General features: G+C 51.3%; 1 protein-coding gene across 2 annotated transcripts in view; it reads left to right on the top strand.

The window, feature by feature from the left end:
• The window catches only part of LOC119963440 (serine/threonine-protein kinase 32B-like), a 411,699-nt gene that overhangs the window by 132,558 nt on the left and 258,139 nt on the right, over positions 1 to 21,002 (top strand). The window contains exon 1 of one of the 2 annotated variants that reach the window (XM_038792577.1): positions 3,221 to 3,668. The exons of the other annotated variant lie outside the window; for it this stretch is intronic. The gene's annotated coding sequence lies outside the window, so the exon portion shown is untranslated. Of the gene's footprint in view, positions 1 to 3,220; positions 3,669 to 21,002 lie in introns of those variants that run through there. 2 annotated transcript variants of the gene reach the window in all.

The following is a 21,002-nucleotide window of genomic DNA, read 5'->3' as shown; positions in this document are numbered from 1 at the left end:
GGACAAATGCGTGTTCAGCACCGACCGTCTAGCCATCCTCGGCTACGTAGTGCTTGATGGAGTTATAGGCCCAGATCCCGAACGCATGCGCCCCCTCATGGAGTTTCCCCTTCCCCACAGCTCCAAGGCCCTGAAACGCTGCCTGGGATTTTTTTCATATTATGCCCAGTCGGTCCCCAACTATGCGGACAAGGCCCGCCCACTAATTCAATCCACGGTCTTTCCCCTGTCGGCAGTGGCCCGCCAGGCCTTCAGCCGCAACAAAGTGGAGATTGCAAAGGCCACGATGCACGCAATCGAGGAATCCCTTCCTTTCCAAGTCGAGAGCGACGTAGCTCTGGCGGCCACCCTCAACCAAGCGGGCAGGCCCGTGGCCTTCTTCTCACGCTCCATCCTCGCTTTAGAAATCCGGCATTCTTCCATTGAAAAGGAGGCCCAGGCCATAGTAGAAGCTGTGCAGCACTGGAGGCATTACCTGGCCGGCAGGATATTCACTCTCCTCACTGACCAACGGTCGGTTGCTTTCATGTACGATAATGCACAGCGGGGCAAGATAAAGAACGATAAGATCTTACGGTGGAGGATCGAGCTCTCCACCTACAACTATGAGATCTTGTATCGTCCTGGGAAGCTAAACGAGCCTCCTGATGCCCTATCCCGTGGCACATGTGCCAATGCACAAGTGGACCAACTCCGCACCCTCCACGAGGAACTCTGCCACCCGGGGGTCACTCGATTCTTCCATTTCATCAAGACCCGCAACCTGACCTACTCCATCGAGGAGGTCAGGACCGCCACCAGGAGCTGCCAAATCTGCACGGAGTGCAAGCCGCACTTCTACAGGCCAGAGAAAGCGCACCTGAACGCCTTTGAACGCCTCAGCATGGACTTCAAAGGGCCCCTCCCGTCCACTGACCGCAACACGTATTTCCTGAACGTGATTGACGAGTACTTCCGATTCCCATTTACCATCCCCTGCCCTGACAGCAGCCACCATCATAAAAGCCCTCCACAGTATCTTTACACAGTTCGGTTTCCTCGCCTACATACACAGCGATAGGGGGTCCTCCTTTATGAGCGACGAACTGCATCAATTCCTGCTCAGCAAGGGCATTGCCTCGAGCAGGACGACCAGTTACAACCCCCGGGGAAACGGACAGGTAGAGAGGGAGAACAGAACGGTCTGGAAGACCGTCCTACTGGCCCTATGGTCCAGGAATCCCCCAGTCTCCCGCTGGCAGGAAGTCCTTCCTGATGCTCTCCACTCCATCCGATCACAGCTGTGTACCACGACAAACGAAACACCTCATGAACGTCTCCTTGTCTTCCCTAGGAAGTCCTCCTGCGGGACATCGCTCCCAACCTTGCTGGCAGCTGCTGGACCCATCCTGCTCCGCAAACACGTGCGGGCGCACAAGTCGGACCCACTGGTCGATAGGGTCCACCTCCTTCATGCTAACCCTCAATACGCCTACGTGGCGTACCCCGACGGCCGACAGGATACGGTCTCCCTTCGGGACCTGGCGCCCGGTGGATCTCCACCCACACCCCCCGACCAACCCCACCCTCCCTCCCACTGGTACACTCCACAGCCGCCCCCTTCCCAGGTGGATCGGTCCTCCCACCGGTCCCATCCAGGGGTGATGAAGCTGCCGAAGAAGTCGAAGCCATGCTCCCGGAGCTACGGATGCCCGAGCCGGCACCTGCATCACCGCCGAAACTGCGACGATTGCAGAGGATGACCAGGGCCCCCGATCGACTAATTGCTTCATTTTGACACATGAATGTAAATATATACTGTAAATAGTTGCGACATGTAACGAGGCAAACTCTGTACTAATGTATACCAGGTACCACCATAACCTCAACCTCTACCACTGTATGACGCGAGACCACCACCCCCGCTGGACTCTTTTTTTTTAAACAGGGGGTGAATATGGTAGTCGGTATTAGGGGTATTACTGGGTACATCAACAGTACCCAGGTTGAGGCTGTAAGACCATTGATGTGGGAGATACCTGAGACAGCAAGATCATTGGTGAAGCCTGCCTGCTGGTTCCGCCCAGTAAGGCGGAGTATAAGAGCCTGTGTCTCACCAGCTGCTGCATTCTGTACCTACGCTGCTGGGGAAAACATCTAGTCCAATAAAGCCTTCAATTGTCATCCAATCTCGCTTCTGGAGTCATTGATTGAGCATCAGTGGCTAACTTCTAATTAGAGTTAAAAATCGATTTTGTTAGCAGGTAGAAAATGAATGGAGGGGATTAGGAGGGCGGGTGCACTCGGGGATTATTGCCTGAGGCTGAAGTGAAATGTGGTGTGAACTGAATAAATCTTGTGAAGGAAGTGGGAAAAAATCTTTGATTCTAACTGGTCCAACCTGTTTCTCGAGATGAGGCTGCAATGAATGTAAATCCAACTTTGCACTTACCCCATTCGAGATGTGTTATTATTTGTCCGCATTCATATGCACAAAAGTGACAATTGACCCAACATGTCGGCCCAGCAGTCAGTACAAATAAACCTGTCACAAAAACCACATGTGGTCCAGAAAGCAAAACTCAATAGCTGTTATTTTCTCATCTGTGGCATGTAATGATGTATCAATCATTTAATACAATAAGTCATACTGGAACCAAAATCTTGTTTTTTAATATTTAGATTTATTGGTAAAGGGATCTCAGACATGAAATTGTATAAACCTGTAATTAAATCTAAATTTAATATTTCACTCTTCCTTGCTAAATTTACGATTTATATAATCTGGCAATTTATACCTTAGTTTAGATACTGATTCCTTCATGGCCTGTGTCAGAACAATAATCTGCTCGTATTTTTTAACCCGAAAGGAATTAATATATTCATTGGTCGAGAATTCCAATCTGTTTTACAGGTCTAGAGCAGACATTTAAGCATCCAGTAGTTAAGTAGCTAATCATCTCTCTTACATGGCAAAAGAACACCACCCAACATGGTGATAAAGGAGGAGCCTTTATCGGAGTTCAAAGGCCACACTTGAAGGAGACGTTAGCTCTTTCGCATTTGCAAATATTGCATCTGTCTTGCCTGGTGGAGGCATTTCCTATTCAAGACTTGAAATATGGACTCTGTGTTCATGTACAAGTTTCTGGAACGATATTTTATTTAAAATGGACACTGATGAACTGCTAAGATGGCTGCCATGAGGTCAGATAACTTTTACTTATTCAACAAACTGTCTCAAACTTTCAGAAAGTCCAACTTGAATCACTGTGGTTGGAGGACCTCCCTCTTGGAATGGACATAGCCAGACAGTACCCCTCTGTGGAATTCCCACTCTACCATTATTGGAAGTTGACTCAAACCACAGAGTCTGGCATCTTCTGTGGAGAGAGAAACGGAGTTGATGTTCCAAGTCCACTATGGCTCTTCTTTGGAACGGGAGAGGAGGAGTAAGAGTTAGGAGGCAATAAGGTATTTTAAACTGTTTCACAGCCTGATCCGAAAACTCCAAGCCCATTGGTAAAGAAATTGGACCTCCTGATATGGAGGCCACAAGGAACCGGCTTGATGATCTGCTGAGAATCCTGCAATAATCCTGCTATTTGGCGGCAACTAAACTACAATTCAAGAATGAAAAAAGTCTCTGTACCAGATCAACACTGACTGATCTTCTGCAACAGCAACAGGTGAAATATGTGAACTGTTAACTATTCCTTTAATTTACTACTTGTAGAAGTGCACTATCTTCTTTCATTGTCTCTTTCTTGAATGTGTGGTGTGTGATGTAGGACGGGATTCTCCCGCAATTGGCGGGATGGCCCGACGCCGGCTCCAAGAATGGCGCGAACCACTCCGGTGTCAGGCCAACTGGAAGTTGCGGAATCCTCCGCATTTCCGGGGGCTAGGCCTGCCGCGGAGGGGTTGGCGTGGTTCCACACATGCGCAGACCGACTGGCGAGTTCCAGCGCTTGTGCAGGGGGATTCTTCTCCACGCTGGCCATCGCGGAGCCTTACAGAGGCCAACACGGAAGGAAGGAGTGCCCCCACGGCACAGGCCCGCCTGCAGATTGGTGGGTCCCGATCGTGGGTCAGGACCCCCCCACCCCCCCCCCCCCCCCCCCCCCCCCCCCCCCCCCCCCCGCGCCCCCGAGGACTTCAGTAGTCGGCCTACAAGCCAGTGATGGACCATGTCCATTTCACGCTGGTGGGCTGGCCAGGAACTGATGGCCGCTCGGCCCATCAAAGCCCGGAGAATTGCCGGGGAGGCCGCTGCCAATGGCCCCCGACCGGCGCGGCGTGATCCCCGCTCCCTCCTGAAAACCGGCGCCGGAGAATACGGCAGCCAGCGTCGGAGCGGTGGGGCGGGATTCTCGCCGCCCGTCAGGGTTTCTCCGTTCAAATGTTTGGACTTTTTCTGGGTGAGTCTGCGACTAAATAATCTATTTTTAAACCCATGAAAGTCTGCTGCTGTTTCTTTCAATTGACCACCTGCTGAAAGGGGTTGAGAAACACACATACCCACCTTCCCAAAATAACCACACTGATTTTGGAACAGTAGGAGAAGGTAATTAGATGTCCCAGCTTATGTCCTGACTTAGCAGGCCTGTAAAGCTTATATGTGGCCCCCTTAACAAAATTGAGTAGTGACTGCTAATCTGTAATTTTTTCAACCAAGAATATTTATTGAAATTATTTCAAGATGGAGAGTGATGTGATGAAGTGGTAAGTGTCCCTAGGTATGAGCCAGAGGTTCTGGCTTGAAGTCACACTCTGCGACTTATTGCCCACAGGAGGCATATTCAAAATATGGTCAAACTGGTTAATTACCAACCTGTAAATCCTATCAAAATGCGTATGGCAGGTGATAAAATGGCAGAGTCTCCTGGTCAGCCAAGTTTGATGTGGTGTGGTGCCTCTCAAGCTACAGCATCTGGAAACTTCTTCCAGGAAACACTAGAGACAGAGACGGACATTGGCACATGCTTTTACTGACCCACCAATTTGGGAAACTTCTTCCAAGTTGCCCTTTGAGATTTGAGGACCACAGCATTTGACTGTCAAGTGCTTGACTCCATCATCACCCTCAGTGAAGACTGGCTTTATAATGTAGGTTTGCACTTATAACATTTTTTTATTATAGAGCTTGGAAGACTAGTCATGCTCTTCCCAGCTGATGCTGGCAACCACTACGCATCATCCCCCCCCCCCCCCCCCCCCCCCCCCCCTTTCCTGATAGTCTCCCAGCTGCCTCTCTTGGATGTCAAAAACCTTGCAATGGTGGCTGAGCTGGACAATCTTTGGTCCTTCCCAGAACTGGCATTGCTTCCTCTGGGGCTGTGGAAATGCTAACCATTCACCAGCAGTAAACAACTGAGACCCGCAAGCAGTTCAGGTTTGTGTGATCCCATCACCAGTCTCATTAAGTGCTTGATGCACTATCAATTGCGACGAGATGAGAGTAGAGAGTAATCAAGGCTTTATTACGCAGAAATGTGTAGCCTCCTGCAGATGCTGCCGAAATGGCTGCAGCTCGGTGAGCACACACATTTATACTCCGCCTAGTGGGCGGAGCCAGCAGGCAGGGATCTACCCCCGTACCTGTAGTACAGAAGCCTTACCGTATTACCTCCCATTTGTGATATATACAACAGTGGTGACTACCACATTCACCCCCTGTTAAAAAAGAGTCCAGCAGGGGTCGTGGAGAACTATTTACATGCATTTTAAGGGAAACATTTTGGGGAAAGTTCACAAATTCAGCCGATCCGGGTGCCTTGATGCTCCGTTGTGAGCGCCGCAGTCCCGGTGGTGACGCAGGCGTCGGCTTGATCGCCGGTGACTCCGGGAGCGTGTAGACCTCATCTTCATCCCCGGGTGGAACCAAGGAGAGGACAGATCGTCCTGGAGTGGGGATTGTGGTGAGGTGCGCTGGGGGGAGGAAGGGTGGCACTGGGACGGGGGGTGGGGGGGGGGCGGTGGGGAGGGAACCCAGCTGGTGCCAGGTCCCTGAGGGAGACTGTGTCTCGGCCAGGGCCGGCCCAAGGTACCGGCAACTCGGGCAGTCGCCCGGGGCGCCATGTGCTAGGGGGCGCCAGAGACTCGGGTCCCGCGCATGCGCAGTTGGGCCGGTGCCAACCAGCGCATGCGCGGTGGCTGCACTCCCCAGGGCGGCTCCCTCCGCCCCCCCCCTCCGTCCGCCGCCCCCCCTCCGTCCGCCGTCCCCCCCCGCCGTCCCCCCTCCGTCCGCCCCCCCCTGGCCCCACCCTCGGCCCCCCCTCGACCCCGCCCCCGTCCCCCCTCGGCCCCGCCCCTGCCCCCTCCTCGGCCCCCCCCTCGCCCCCCCCCTCGGCCCCCCCCTCCCCTCCGAAGGGCGCCAAAGTTCAGCTTGCCCGGGGCGCCAGCAACCCTAGGGCCGGCGCTGGTCTCGGCGGCCGTCAGGGTACGCCACGTAGCCGTACTGCGGGTTTGCATGGAGTAGCTGTACCCTCACAACCACCTCCACCGCCTTGTGGAGCCGCACGTGCTTGCGGAGGAGAACGGGTCCTGGAGCTGCCAGTCACGTTGGAAGCGAAACCCCGGAGGTGGACTTCCTGGGGAAGGCAAGGAGACGTTAATGGGGGGTTGCATTAGTCGCAGTGCAAAGTAGCGATCGGATGGAGTGAAGGGCGTTGGGGAGTACCTCCTGCCAGCGGGAGACCGGGAGATCTTTGGCCCGTAGGGCCAGCTGGATGGCCTTCCAGACCGTCCCATTCTCCCGTTCCTCCTGCCCGTTCCCCGGGGGTTGTAGCTGGTCATCCTGCTCGAGGCAATGCCCCTGTTGAGCAGGTACAGATGCAGCTCATCGCTCATAAATGAGGATCCCCCATCGCTGTGGATGTAGGCGGGGAAACCGTACAGAGCGAATATGGTGTTGAGTGCTTTGATGACAGTGGCAGACGTCATATCGGGGCATGGGATGGCGAAGGGAAATCTGGAGTATTCGTCCACCACGTTAAGGAAGTACATGTTTCAGTCGTGGAGGGGAGGGGCTCTTTGAAATCCACGCTGAGGCGTTCAAAAGCACGGGAGGCCTTCACTAGATGCACGTGGTCTGGCCGGTAGAAGTGCGGTTTGCACTCTGCGCAGACCTGGCAGTCTCTGGTGATAGCCCTGACCTCCTCAATGGAATTGGAAAGATTGCGGGCCTTTATGAAGTGAAGGACCCGGGTGACCCCTGGGTGACAGAGAGCGTAGTGCAGGGCCCGGAGTCGGTCCACTTGTGCGCTGGCACTTGTACCTCGGGATAGGGCATCGGGGAGCTTGTTGAGCTTACCGGAGCAATTCAAAATCTTGTAATTATAGGTGGAGAGCTCGATCCTCCACCTCAAGATTTTATCATTTTTGATCTTGCCCTGCTGTGTGTTATTGAACATGAAGACAACCGACCATTGGTCAGTGAGGAAAGTGTATCTCCTGCCGGCCAGGTAATGCCTCCAATGCTGCACAGCTTCTACGATTGCCTGGGCCTCCTTCTCGACTGAGGAGTGCCGGAATTTGGAGGCATTAAGGGTGCGTGAAAAGAATCTGATGCATCGCTCTCGACTTGGAAGGGTGGCGTCTCGTTGACCGCATGCATTGCGGCCTTGGCGATTTAGGCCTTGATACGGTTGAAGGCCTGGTGAGCCTCGGCCGTCAGGGGGAAAATGGCGGAGTGAATGAGTGGGCAGGCCTTATCCGCATAGTTAGGGACCCACTGTGCGTAGTATGAGAAGATCCCAAGGAATCGTTTCAGGGCCTTGGGGCAGTGGGGGAGGGGGAATTCCATGAGGGGGTGCATGCGATCAGGTCGGGCCCTAGAACTCCATTTTGCACCACATAGCCGAGGATGGCTAAGTGGTTGGTGCTGAACACGCACTTCTCCTTGTTGTACGTTAGGTTGAGGAGTTTGGCAGTGTGGAAGAAATTGGAAAGGTTAGCGTCGTGGTCCTGCTAGTCATGGCCCCAGATGGTGATGTTATCCAGGTACGGGAAGGTGGCCCGCAGTCGTACTGGTCAACCATTCAGTCCATCTCCCGTTGGAAGATCGAGACCCCATTAGTGAGCCGAAGGGAACCCTAAGGAAGTGGTGAAGGCGGCCGTCCGCTTCTAACGCAGTGTACGGGCGTTCCGCCTTGCGGATGGGGAACTGGTTGTAGGCAAATTTAAGGTCCACTGTCGAGAAGACCCGGTACTGCGCAATCTGATTGACCATATCAGATATGCGTGGGAGGGGGAACGCGTCAAGCTGTGTGTACCGATTGATGGTCTGACTGTAGTCAACGACCATCCTGTTTTTCTCCCAAGTTTTCACAACTACCACTTGGGCTCTCCAGGGGCTGTTGCTGGCCTCGAATATGCCTTACCGCAGCAGCCACTGGACCTCAGACCTGATGAAGGTCCTGTCTTGAGCACTGTACCGTCTGCTCCTGGTGGCAAAGGGTTTGCAATCCGGGGTGAGGTTTGCAAACAGAGAAGGCGGGTTGACCTTGAGTGTCGTGAGACCACATACAGTAAGGGGTGGTCAGGGCCCGCTGAATTTCGGAGTGAGACTTTGGAGGTTGCCCTGGCAGTCCAGGCCGAGTAGCAAGGCAGCGCAGAGGCTGGGGAGGATGTAGAGCCAGAAGTCGCTGAACTCTATGCCCTGGATGGTGAGGGTGGCGGTGCAGTACCCCCGGATCTCCGTGGGATCCGGAGGCCAGGTATATTCGTTGTGTGATGGGATGTACCGCGAGGGAGCAGAGCTTTACCGTATTGGGATGGATGAAGCTCTCTGTGCTTCCGGAGTCAAGAAGGCATGATGTCTTGTGCTCATTGACCTTTACCGTCGTCGACGTGGTTGCGAGGTTGTGCGGCAGGACTGGTCGATCGTGATGGAGGCGAGTTGTAACTGGTGTTGGAAGGCGGTTGCAGGCGATGAGTGGCCCGCCCAATGAGGTGCCGGACGAGCAGGGGTCCTGAGGTGGGGAAGATGGCGGCACCCACGGGATGCACGAGGCCTGATGGGGGGAAGATGGCGGCGCCCATGGGCCGCACGAGGCCTGATGGGAGGAAGATGGCGGCGCCCACGGGCCGCATGTGTCCTGAGGCAAGCAAGATGGCGGCGCCCACGGGCGGCACGTGGTCTGAGGCGAGGAAGATGGCGGTGCCCACAGGCTGCACGTGGGTTGCGGGGGTGAAAATGGTGGCGCCCATGGGTCGCACGTGGGGGGTGCAGGAACAATGGGCCTGGTTACAGCGGTGATCGAGCGGGCCTGGCACACAGCAGCGAAATGTCCTTTCTTCCCACAGGCCTTGCAGAGTGCGCTCCGTGCCGGGCAGCGCTGCCGGGGGTGCTTTGTCTGTCCGCAGCAGCAGCACTTGGGTCACCTGGGGTTGGTTGGCTGCCGCACACTGCAGGCTTGGCGTTGGCTGGGGGTGGTCGCTGGTGGGGTCCACGATGTGGGGTTCACTGGTGGGGTCCACGAAGTCCAGGCGGGGGGAGCTGTGCGGTCGGGGGCGTACGCTTGTACATTACGGGAGGCGACTGTCAGTGAAATTGCGAGTTTCTTGGTCACCGCGAGGTCGAGGGTACTCCCTTCTAAGAGGCGCTGGCGGATGTACGCCGACCCTATGCCCGTAACGAAAGCGTCCCTAATTACAAGTTCGGAATGTTCAACGGCCAAAACGGCCTGGCAATCCGGGGCGTGCAGGGCACGCCAGAAATCTTCCACAGACTCACTGGGGAGTTGATGCCACGTGGACAGGAGGTGCCTGGCGTAGAGTTTGTTGGTCTGCTGGGTGTAGTTCTCTTTCAGTAGCGCCATGGCCTCAGCGTAGGTAGGTGTGTCCCGGATGAGGGGAAAGATATCGGAGCTCAGCCGCATATACAGGATCTGGAACTTCTGTGCCTCTGTGGGTGGTTCTGTCGCAGATCCGATGTAGTCTTCAAAGCAAGCTAGCCAATGTGCGAAGGCCGACTTGGCGTTGTCTGTTTGAGGGTGCAGCTGCAGGCGATCCGGCTTGATGCAGAGATCCATCGTTGTAAAATCTCTGCTTAATAAATTTCTGCACTATCAATTACGACGAGATGAGAGTAGAGAGTAATCGAGGCTTTATTAAGCAGAGATGCGTTGCCTCCTGCAGCTGCTGCCAAAATGGCTGCAGCTCGGTGTGCACACACATTTGTTCGAAGGCTGTTTGTTTGACTGGAGGCCGGTGTCTAGTGGCATACCACAGGGATCGGTGCTGGATCCCTTATTGTTTGTGATATATGTAAACAATATACAAGAAAATGTGGAGGGGTGTTGTGAAAGCTTGTGGATGACACGAAAATTAGTAGGGTGGTTAATAGTGAGGAAGAAGGTTTTAGGTTGCAGGAAGCTATAAATGGGTTTGTCAGGTGGGCAGTGGCAGATGGAATTTAACCCTGAAATGTGCGAGGTGATGCACTTTGGAAGGAGGAACAAAATAAGGGAGTACTCTGTGAATAGCAGGACACTCGGAAGCTCAGAGGAACAGAGGGATCTTGGGGTGCTTTTCCACAGATTCTTGAAGGCGGCAGGACAGGTTAATAGGGTAGTTAAGAAGGGACACTTGCCTTTCAGTCATGGGATCGACTATAAGAGGTTATGTTGGAACTGTACAAAGCTTTGGTTAGGGTACAGCTGGAGTACTGTGTGCAGTTCTAGTCACCTCACTATAGGAAGGATGTGTTTACACTGGAGAGGAGATTCCCCAGAAGAAGCTATCTGGGATGGAGCATTTGAGTTATGAAGAGGCTGGATAGGCTTGGATGGTTCCAACTCCATCTGCAAGTTTGCTGACGATACGACCATAGTGGCCCAGATCTCGAATAATGACGAGTCAGAATACAGGAGTGAGATAGAGAACCTAGTGGAGTGGTGCAGCGACAACAATCTATCCCTCAATGCCAGCAAAACTAAAGAGCTGGTCATTGACGTCAGGAAGCAAAGCACTGTACACACCCCTGTCAGCATCAACAGGGCCGAGGCGGAGATGGTTAGCAGTTTCAAATTCCTAGGGGTGCACATCTCCAAAAATCTGTCCTGATACACCCACGTCGACGCAACCACCAAGAAAGCACAACAGCGTCTATACTTCCTCAGGAAACTAAGGAAATTCGGCATGTCCACATTAACTCTTACCAACTTTTACAGATGCACCATAGAAAGCATCCCATCTGGCTGCATCACAGCCTGGTATGGCAACTGCTCGGCCCAGGACCGCAAGAAACTTTAGAGAGTCGTGAACACAGCCTAGTCCATCACACGAACCTGCCTCCCATCCATTGACTCCATCTACACCTCCCGCTGCCTAGGGAAAGCGTGCAGCATAAACAAAGACCCCTCCCACCCGGCTTACTCACTCTTCCAACTTTTACAATCAGGCAGGAGATACAAAATTCACGCACGAACAGACTAAAAAACAGCTTCTTCCTCGCTGTTACCAGACTCTTAAATGACCCTTTTATGGACTGACCTGATTAACACTGCACCCCGTGTGTGCTTCACCCGATGCCGGTGTCTACATTGTGTACCTTGTGTTGCCCTGTTATGTATTTTCTTTTATTTTTTCTTTCTTTTCATGTACTTAATGATCTGTTGAGCTGCTCGCAGAAAAATACTTTTCACTGTACCTCAGTGCACATGACAATAAACAAATCCATCCATCCATCTTTAGAGCAGAGAAGGCTGAGTTGGTCCTGAACGAGGTGTCTAAATTATGAAGGGTATGGGCAGGGTGGATAGGAAGCAGCTGTTCCCCTTAGTTGAAGGACCGATAACAAGGTGAGGGGCAGGAGGTTTAGAGGGGATTTGAGGAAAATGTTTTCACCTGGAGGATGGTGGGAGTCTGGATTGCACAGCCTGGGAGGGTAGAAGAGGTGGGAAACCTCACAACCTTTAAAAAGTACGTGGATGAGCACTTTAAATGTTATAACATTCAAGGCCATGGGCCAAGTGCTTGGAAGCGGGATTAATGTAGATTTAGTGTAGTTTTCCTGGTACAGACTCAATGGTCCAAAGGGCCTCTTCTGTACTGTATGACTCTGTGTGCATTGCAGAGGAATCGTGTGCTGATCCGAACATGGTCCAAATTCTAGGCCTTGGTGCTTGATATGTAAATAGACTTATTGAAACAGCTGGAAACTCCAGCTAAAATATTTTGGATGGAAGGAGCTTTAGTGGATGTACCTGCATATATTAGCAGTATCTGTGTATGTGTCCGCATATAGCCCTGGAAACAAAACTGAAAGAGACTCCAGCAATATAATTCAATGTAACTTAATATTCCGTCGATGTCTAAAACTGGTAAGTGAAGCATCTGTAAAAATATGATTGCAATGCATCGTTTCAACGTTATTATGTTCCAGCTTCATGATTCAGAGCAGTGTTTCTATTTCAGTTTTTAATTAACATAATTGGCTCTCAGCCCGATTCTCCTAAGTGCTACCTCCCAACTTTTCATCAACTGCACCACCAGAAAGTATGATAATGACTTGAATCCTCCACCCACATTCAACGCAGCAACCCGCATACTTTTACCTTTCATGCTCCACCTTGAGCCACTCGTCCCACATCTGCACCGATGCCTCCTTTCAAATCGGTGTCCGTTCTACTACGGCCCCACTGTAACTCGAAGTGACCGATAGATTCCTGGTCAAAATGTCTGAAATAGTAGAAAACGGTTGTTTCTACTGTTCCTCGAAGATGCATGGGCCAGTTTCCCACTTGGTGGGAGACAACAGAACAGGTGGGAAATTTCATGGGGTTGGGGGGGAGAGCGGGGGGAGGTTCTGGGGCCACCAGCTGGAGATCCAGCAAAAACATCTTATCACCTCCTTTAATGGAGGCTGGCCAAATTAAGTGCCACTCGGGCATTTAACTAGTCAGCGGCAGACCTACCCCAAGATTAAGGACCCCCGTGGTGGAAGTCCAGCCTGCTGAGAACTGCCAGCCAATCGGATGCTGGCAGCTGTTGCTGCTTGTCAGCGCCAAGGAGATGCAGTGGCTGCTGATGGCACTGCATTGGAGACCCTGGGATGAGAGCTGGATCTCAGGGCAACAGGTGGGGGCTGGATGGGGATTGCTAGAAGATCGCTAGCTGGTGAAACTCATTGAAATATTTTAAATCCACTCATGTTCAATCTGTTTTGCAAACAAACCTTTGCTCAGTAACCATATCAAACATGGATAATCCTGAAATAGTCTCTTTAAACTGTCAATCAATGTGTGCTCAGCACCCAAAATGTGTGCTCAGGAGAGTGGCGACTCTCTGCGAGCTCGCCCGAGCAGATTCTCTTTTCACTTTTCTTATAATCGTTCCCTATTATGTATTTTCTTTTCTTTTATTTTCATGCACTTAATGATCTGTTGAGCTGCTCGCAGAAAAATACTTTTCACTGTACCTTGGTACACGTGACAATAAACAAAATCCAAATCCCTGCTGAGAGAGTGGTTTTGGAGATTTTGAAACTCAACCAAGCATTCATGATTACCTCAGCTGTAACATTGGGAAATGTCAAAAATAACTTTATGGGGCCGAATTCTCCCGTACCCGGCGGGGTGGGGGGTCCCAGCGGGACGGAGTGGCGTGAACCACTCTGGTGTTGGGCCACCCCAAAGGTGCAGTATCCTCCGCACCTTCAGGGGCTAGGCCCGCACCGGAGTGGTTGGCGCCCCGCCGGCCAGCAGGATAGGGGCTTGGTGCCACGCCAACTATTGCCGATGGGCCTCCGCTGGTTGGCGCGAGTCGGCGCATGCGTGGGAGGGTTAGTCTCCGCATCGGCCATCGCGGAGGACCACATTGGCTGATGCGGAGGAATAGAGTGCCCCCATAGCACAGGCCCGCCCACGGATCAGTGGGCCCCGACCGCGGGTCAGGCCACCGTCGGGCACCTCCCGGGGCCAGATCCCCCTGTGACCCCCCAAGAACCTCGGAGCCTGCCCGTGCTGCCAGGTCCCACCGGTAAGGGACCTACTCTAATTTAAGCCGGCGGGACCGGCTCCAGGCGGGCGGGACTTCGGCCCATCGCGGGATGGAGAATTTGGGCAACCCCGGCACTCATTGAGTCGCACCGGACCCTGCCATTCTCCGAGGCGGGCGGTGTGACTCACGCCAGGCCGGTTTTTGGAGGGGTGGGGGCGGGAGAATTGGGAGGACGGCGGGGGCGGGATTCACACCGACCCCCGCCGATTCTCCCACCCGGCGGGGGGGTCGGAGAATCCCGCCCATTGAATCTGCAGGAACAGATGACAATGTTTTTTTGTCTAGCCTACAGTTATCCAGCAATGGTTTTTTTTTTGAACTCGAACTGACAGTTTCAGCCTGTTTGTTTTCCTTTTAAAAGGATGTGATTTTAAATAATTTCAAATTATGACAATTAAACAGGACTTATCTACCCTTCAAGACTGTTGAAGTATACTCCAAAATACTCCCAATTGTGGGTTAGTTAAGTCCCTTCAAACGGCAAAAAGGGGTTTGTTTGAATTTAACACTAATTTCAGATGGGTCAGGTTTCCAGACTGTGTGATATTCACTCCCCCGGCCTGCTGGCAAAAATAGGATCTGTCATAGAAGGCAGGGACTTCTGCATCTGGGTCCTTCCCACCATTTTTAATAGTCTCCGGATACGGCTTTGCTCTGCAAAAATCCAGCTCACTATTTTTATCTCTATCGTCTGCGGGACTCTGCTTCTCCCACAAAGTTTATTGTGGCATTTTGTTCATCCCTTCCTCTTCCACCCATTTTATCCCACTTGTCCCGCAGTTCTGCCATCTGTAACCCAGCCCACTACCTCCACGCAGATCTCACCATAGCCCTGCCTAAGTGCTGTTTCTGCACCAGTGAAGTCTGAAAGAATTGGACACAACCAGAGACTGTGAGTGTTATTTCTCCATCTTATGAGCTGCAGGATTGGAGTGGCAGTAGTGGCTACATGTTCACAGCCTTTCAGACAGGGATAGAGGTGGAGAGGGGTGCGGGGGAGGCCATGGAAGGAGACGCTGGGTAGTCGGGTCGCGATGGTTCCCTGACGCACTCCTGCCGCCAGGTGACTTTCCCCTGAGTGGACTGCTGTCTCACATCACAGAGGTGGGGAACCAATTAGTGCGATGAAGGTCCCACTTGACGGCCATTTTGTGGCGGTGGTGGCATTTTCCGAACAGCCCTAATCATGTGCAAAGGTTGCCAGCTGAGCTAAAGCAACCTCCTTACAGCACACTGGGAGGCCATCAAAGCCAAAGGCCTCGTGCTCAATGAAGGCATTCTGGGACTAAAGGCCACAGGTCTGTCCACCATTCACCACATGGAGGGTTTCTCCCTCGCTCCGTTGTTCATACCAGCTTCAAAACTCTTTATTTAATTGTTCCTATGCAGGCTGTTGAGGACACCACCACATTGAGGCATTTGGCCTCAAGCTTGCCCACCAACCTTAGCAGCACCTTCCTCTGCTCCTGGGGCTTGACATTGTTGTAGACACTCTGATTGGATCTGCAGGATCATAAGAACATAAGAACATAAGAACTAGGAGCAGGAGTAGGCCATCTGGCCCCTCGAGCCTGCTCCGCCATTCAATTAGATCATGGCTGATCTTTTGTGGACTCAGCTCCACTTTCCGGCCCGAACACCATAACCCTTAATCCCTTTATTCTTCAAAAAACTATCTATCTTTACTTTGAAAACATGTAATGAAGGAGCCTCAACTGCTTCACTGGGCAAGGAATTCCATAGATTCACAACCCTTTGGGTGAAGAAGTTCCTCCTAAACTCAGTCCTAAATCTACTTCCCCTTATTTTGAGGCTATGTTCCCTAGTTCTGCTGTCACCCGCCAGTGGAAACAACCTGCCCGCATCTATCCTATCTATTCCCTTCATAATTTTAAATGTTTCTATAAGATCCCCCCTCATCCTTCTAAATTCCAACGAGTACAGTCCCAGTCTACTCAACCTCTCCTCATAATCCAACCCCTTCAGCTCTGGGATTAACCTAGTGAATCTCCTCTGCACACCCTCCAGCGCCAGTACGTCCTTTCTCAAGTAAGGAGACCAAAACTGAACACAATACTCCAGGTGTGGCCGCACCGTATACAATTGCAACATAACCTCCCTAGTCTTAAACTCCATCCCTCTAGCAATGAAGGACAAAATTCCATTTGCCTTCTTAATCACCTGTTGCACTTGTAAACCAACCTTCTGTGACTCATGCACTAGCACACCCAAGTCTCTCTGAACAGCGGCATGCTTTAATATTTTATCGTTTAAATAATAATCCCGTTTGCTGTTATTCCTACCAAAATGGATAACCTCACATTTGTCAACATTGTATTCCATCTGCCAGACCCGAGCCCATTCACTTAACCTATCCAAATCCCTCTGCAGACTTCCAGTATCCTCTGCACTTTTCTCTTTACCACTCATCTTAGTGTCATCTGCAAACTTGGACACATTGCCCTTGGTCCCCAACTCCAAATCATCTATGTAAATTGTGAACAATTGTGGGCCCAACACGGATCCCTGAGGGACACCACTAGCTACTGATTGCCAACCAGAGAAACACCCATTTATCCCAACTCTTTGCTTTCTATTAATTAACCAATCCTCTATCCATGCTACTACTTTACCCTTATTGCCATGCATCTTTATCTTATGCAGCAACCTTTTGTGTGGCACCTTGTCAAAGGCTTTCTGGAAATCCAGATATACCACATCCATCGGCTCCCCGTTATCTACTGCACTGGTAATGTCCTCAAAAAATTCCACTAAATTAGTTAGGCATGACCTGCCCTTTACGAACCCATGCTGCGTCTGCCCAATGGGACAATTTCTATCCAGATGCCTCGCAATTTCTTCCTTGATGATAGATTCCAGCATCTTCCCTACTACCGAAGTTAAGCTCACTGGCCTATAATTTCCTGCTTTCTGCCTACCTCCTTTTTTAAACAGTGGCGTCACGTTTGCTAATTTCCAATCCACCGGGACCACGCCAGAGTCTAGTGAATTTCGGTAAATTATCACTAGTGCATCTGCAATTTCCCTAGCCATCTCTTTTAGCACTCTGGGATGCATTCCATCAGGGCCAGGAGACTTGTCTACCTTTAGCCCCATTAGCTTGCCCATCACTACCTCCTTAGTGATAACAATCCTCTCAAGGTCCTCACCTGTCATAGCCTCATTTCTATCAGTCGCTGGCATGTTATTTGTGTCTTCCACTGTGAAGACCGACCCAAAAAACCTGTTCAGTTCCTCAGCCATTTCCTCATTTCCCATTATTAAAACTCCCTTCTCATCCTCTAAAGGACCAATATTTACCTTAGCCACTCTTTTTTGTCTTATATATTTGTAAAAACTTTTACTGTCTGTTTTTATATTCTGAGCAAGTTTACTCTCATACTCTATCTTACTCTTCTTTATAGCTTTTTTAGTAGCTTTCTGTTGCCCCCTAAAGATTTCCCAGTCCTCTAATCTCCCAGCAATCTTTGCCACTTTATATGCTTTTTCCTTCAATTTGATACTCTCCCTTATTTCCTTAGATATCCACGGTCGATTTTCCCTCTTTCTTCCGTCCTTCCTTTTTGTTGGTATAAACCTTTGCTGAGCACTGTGAAAAATCGCTTGGAAGGTTCTCCACTGTTCCTCAACTGTTCCACCATAAAGTCTTAGCTCCCAGTCTACCTTAACTAGTTCTTCTCTCATCCCCTTGTAATCTCCTTTGTTTAAACACAAAACACTAGTATTTGATTTTACTTTCTCACCCTCCATCTGTATTTTAAATTCCACCATATTGTGATCGCTCCTTCCGAGAGGATCCCTAACTATGAGATCATGAATCAATCCTGTCTCATTACACAGGACAAGATCTAGGACCGCTTGTTCCCTCGTAGGTTCCATTACATACTGTTCTAGGAAACTATCGCGGATACATTCTATAAACTCCTCCTCAAGGTTGCCTTGACCGACCTGGTTAAACCAATCGACATGTAGATTAAAATCCCCCATGATAACTGCTGTACCATTTCTACATGCATCAGTTATTTCTTTGTTTATTGCCTGCCCCACCATATCGTTACTATTTGGTGGCCGATAGACTACTCCTATCAGTGACTTTATCGCCTTACTATTCCTGATTTCCACCCAAATGGATTCAACCTTATCCTCCACAGCACCGATGTCATCCCTTACTATTGCCCGGATGTCATTCTTAAATAACAGAGCAATACCACCTCCCTTACCATCCACTCTGTCCTTCCGAATAGTTTGATACCCTCGGATATTTAACTCCCAGTCGTGACCATCCTTTAACCATGTTTCAGTAATGGCCACTAAATCATAGTCATTTACGATGATTTGTGCCATCAACTCATTTACTTTATTCCGAATACTACGAGCATTCAGGTAAAGTACACTTATGTTGGTTTTTTTACCTCTGTTTTGAATCTTAACATCTCCAGTTTTATTCCTTTTGTTATTACTGGGCCTATTCACTGAGCTCCCCTCAGTCACTGTACCTTGTACTGTCGCCCTTTTAGATTTTTGACTATGTCTTCTCTACCTTGCACTTTTCCCCTTACTTCCTTTTGCTTCTGTCCCTGTTTTACTACCTTCCAACTTCCTGCATCGGTTCCCATCCCCCTGCCACATTAGTTTAAACCCTCCCCAACAGCTCTAGAAAACACCCAGCCTAGGACATCGGTTCCAGTCCTGCCCAGGTGCAGGCCGTCCGGTTTGTACTGGTCCCACCTCCCCCAGAACCGGTCCCAATGCCCCAGGAATTTGAATCCCTCCCTCTTGCACCATCTCTCGAGCCACGCATTCATCCTATCTATCCTGATATTCCTACTCTGACTAGCTCGTGGCACTGGTAGCAATCCTGAGATTACTACCTTTGAGGTCCTACTTTTTAGTTTAACTCCTAACTCCCTGAATTCCGCTTGTAGGACCTCATCCCGTTTTTTACCTATATCGTTGGTGCCTATGTGCACCACGACAGCTGGCTGTTCACCCTCCCCCCCCCCAGAATGTCCTGCAGCCGCTCCGAGACATCCTTGACCCTTGCACCAGGGAGGCAACATACCATCCTGGAGTCTCGATTGCGTCCACAGAACTGCCTGTCTATTCCCCTTACGATCGAGTCCCCTATCACTATAGCCCTGCCATTTTTCTTCCTGCCCTGCTGTGCAGCAGAGCCAGCCACGGTGCCATGAACCTGGCTGCTGCTGCCTTCCCCTGGTGAGCCATCTCCCTCAACAGTATCCAAAGCGGTATATCTGTTTTGCAGGGAGATGACCGCAGGGGACACCTGCACTGCCTTCCTACTCTTGCTCTTTCTTTTGGTCACCTATTTTCTATCTCCCTCAGTAACCTTCACCTGCGGTGTGACCAACTCGCTAAACGTGCTATCCACGACCTCCTCAGCATCGCGGATGCTCCAAAGTGAGTCCATCCGCAGCTCCAGAGCCGTCAAGCGGTCTAACAAGAGCTGCAACTGAACACACTTCTTGCACGTGAAGGAGCCAGGGACAGTGGACGTGTCCCTGAGCTCCCACATCGCACACGAGGAGCATGACACGGGTCTGGGATCTCCTGCCATGTCTTAAACCCTAGGTAAACTTAAACAACTAGAATTTCAAAATAAAAATAAATAAATTAGACAATGAAGAGAAAAAGAGAGACTACTTACCAGTCACTTACCAGGGTTAAAAAGCACCTACCTAAAAGAGCCCACCTAGCTTCCTTGAAAGGATAGAAGCCAATTGGGAGGCCACCTTCCTGAATGTTGCTCTGGCCGACATGCTGAAGGCCTGAGTGGGTTCGGGAACCCCATAGAGGCCTGACATTAGGGTCCTGATTCCCACCATAAAATCCGGCCCTTAGGTGCCAGGCAAGAGGCAAGGACAGAGCTGGCCTGAGCAGGACTCACTCAGAAGCTATGACGAACATGTGCATAGTTGACAAGAGTATTATCGATTCCTAATTCTCAAATTGTGAGAATATGTTTTTTGTGGTGGCGTAGCCCCTTTAAGGGGGCGGGCTTGATAACATGTGATCGGCTTGGGGCCAATTGCGCAGGAGCCCGCGAACCTCAACCAATAGTAAGTTTGCGCAGGGCCCTGGGAGCAGGGGCCCGGGCAGTGTGGATCCTGGAGCTGTAGAGCTCAGACCCATCCTTGTGTGTTTTGTGCCTGTACACATACCAGCCTTTGCCGGCCATGAATAAACCCCTTTGTTGCGACTGGAAGCCTCCAGAGTGTTGTCTCAAGCCACCACATTGGTGGTGAGGTGAAAGGTTCGATTGCAGGCGGCAGCACCTCATGATTCGAGGGGAAAAGAGCATTTGGAACAAAAAAGAAAGACCAACCAGAGAAAGGAGCCTTCAAACGTAATGCCCAAAACGTGAGTGAAAATGCCTATTGTTGGTAAACTTGACCAGTTTGACCAAGGGGCTGAAGATGGAGCTGTCAGGGACCCTAAAGAGCCCACCTCAGTCTTCATGGCCAGGCTTCGGCAGCTCTCTGAGCACTGCGAGTTCAGGACCACGTTTAGTGATATGCTGTGGAATCCATGGGCGAAATTCTCCCAAAACGGGAGAAATCGTCAAACTGCCGTAAAACCCGGGCGGGTTTTACGGCATCGCGCCCCTTCCCGACGGGGGACCGATTCTGGTCCCCCGTCGGGGCTAGCAGCCCGACGTCGGAGGCCCCGACAAGTCGGGCTTAACGAAAATCGTTAAGCCCGCTTGTCGGACTTAGCGCCGGCTGACGCGTCATATGACGTCAGCCGCGCATGCGCAGGTGGGAAGACCCCACCCGCGCATGCGCGGGTGACGTCATCGCGTTTTTTGCGCGAAACCCGCGCATGCGCGGTCCGGGTTGCCCCTCAGCCGCCCCGCGTATTGATACTGCGGGGCGGCGGAAGGACAAATAGTGCGCGGGCATCGGGCCCGCTGCCCGCGATCGGTGGGCACCGATCGCGGGCCCATGGCACCCTTGGCACGGCCGTGGTACTGC

Source organism: Scyliorhinus canicula, chromosome 3 (genome assembly GCF_902713615.1).
Source record: "Scyliorhinus canicula chromosome 3, sScyCan1.1, whole genome shotgun sequence".
Lineage (NCBI taxonomy): Eukaryota > Metazoa > Chordata > Chondrichthyes > Carcharhiniformes > Scyliorhinidae > Scyliorhinus > Scyliorhinus canicula.
Note: the sequence above shows the minus strand (reverse complement) of the source record. Positions and strands in the feature narration are given on the sequence as shown.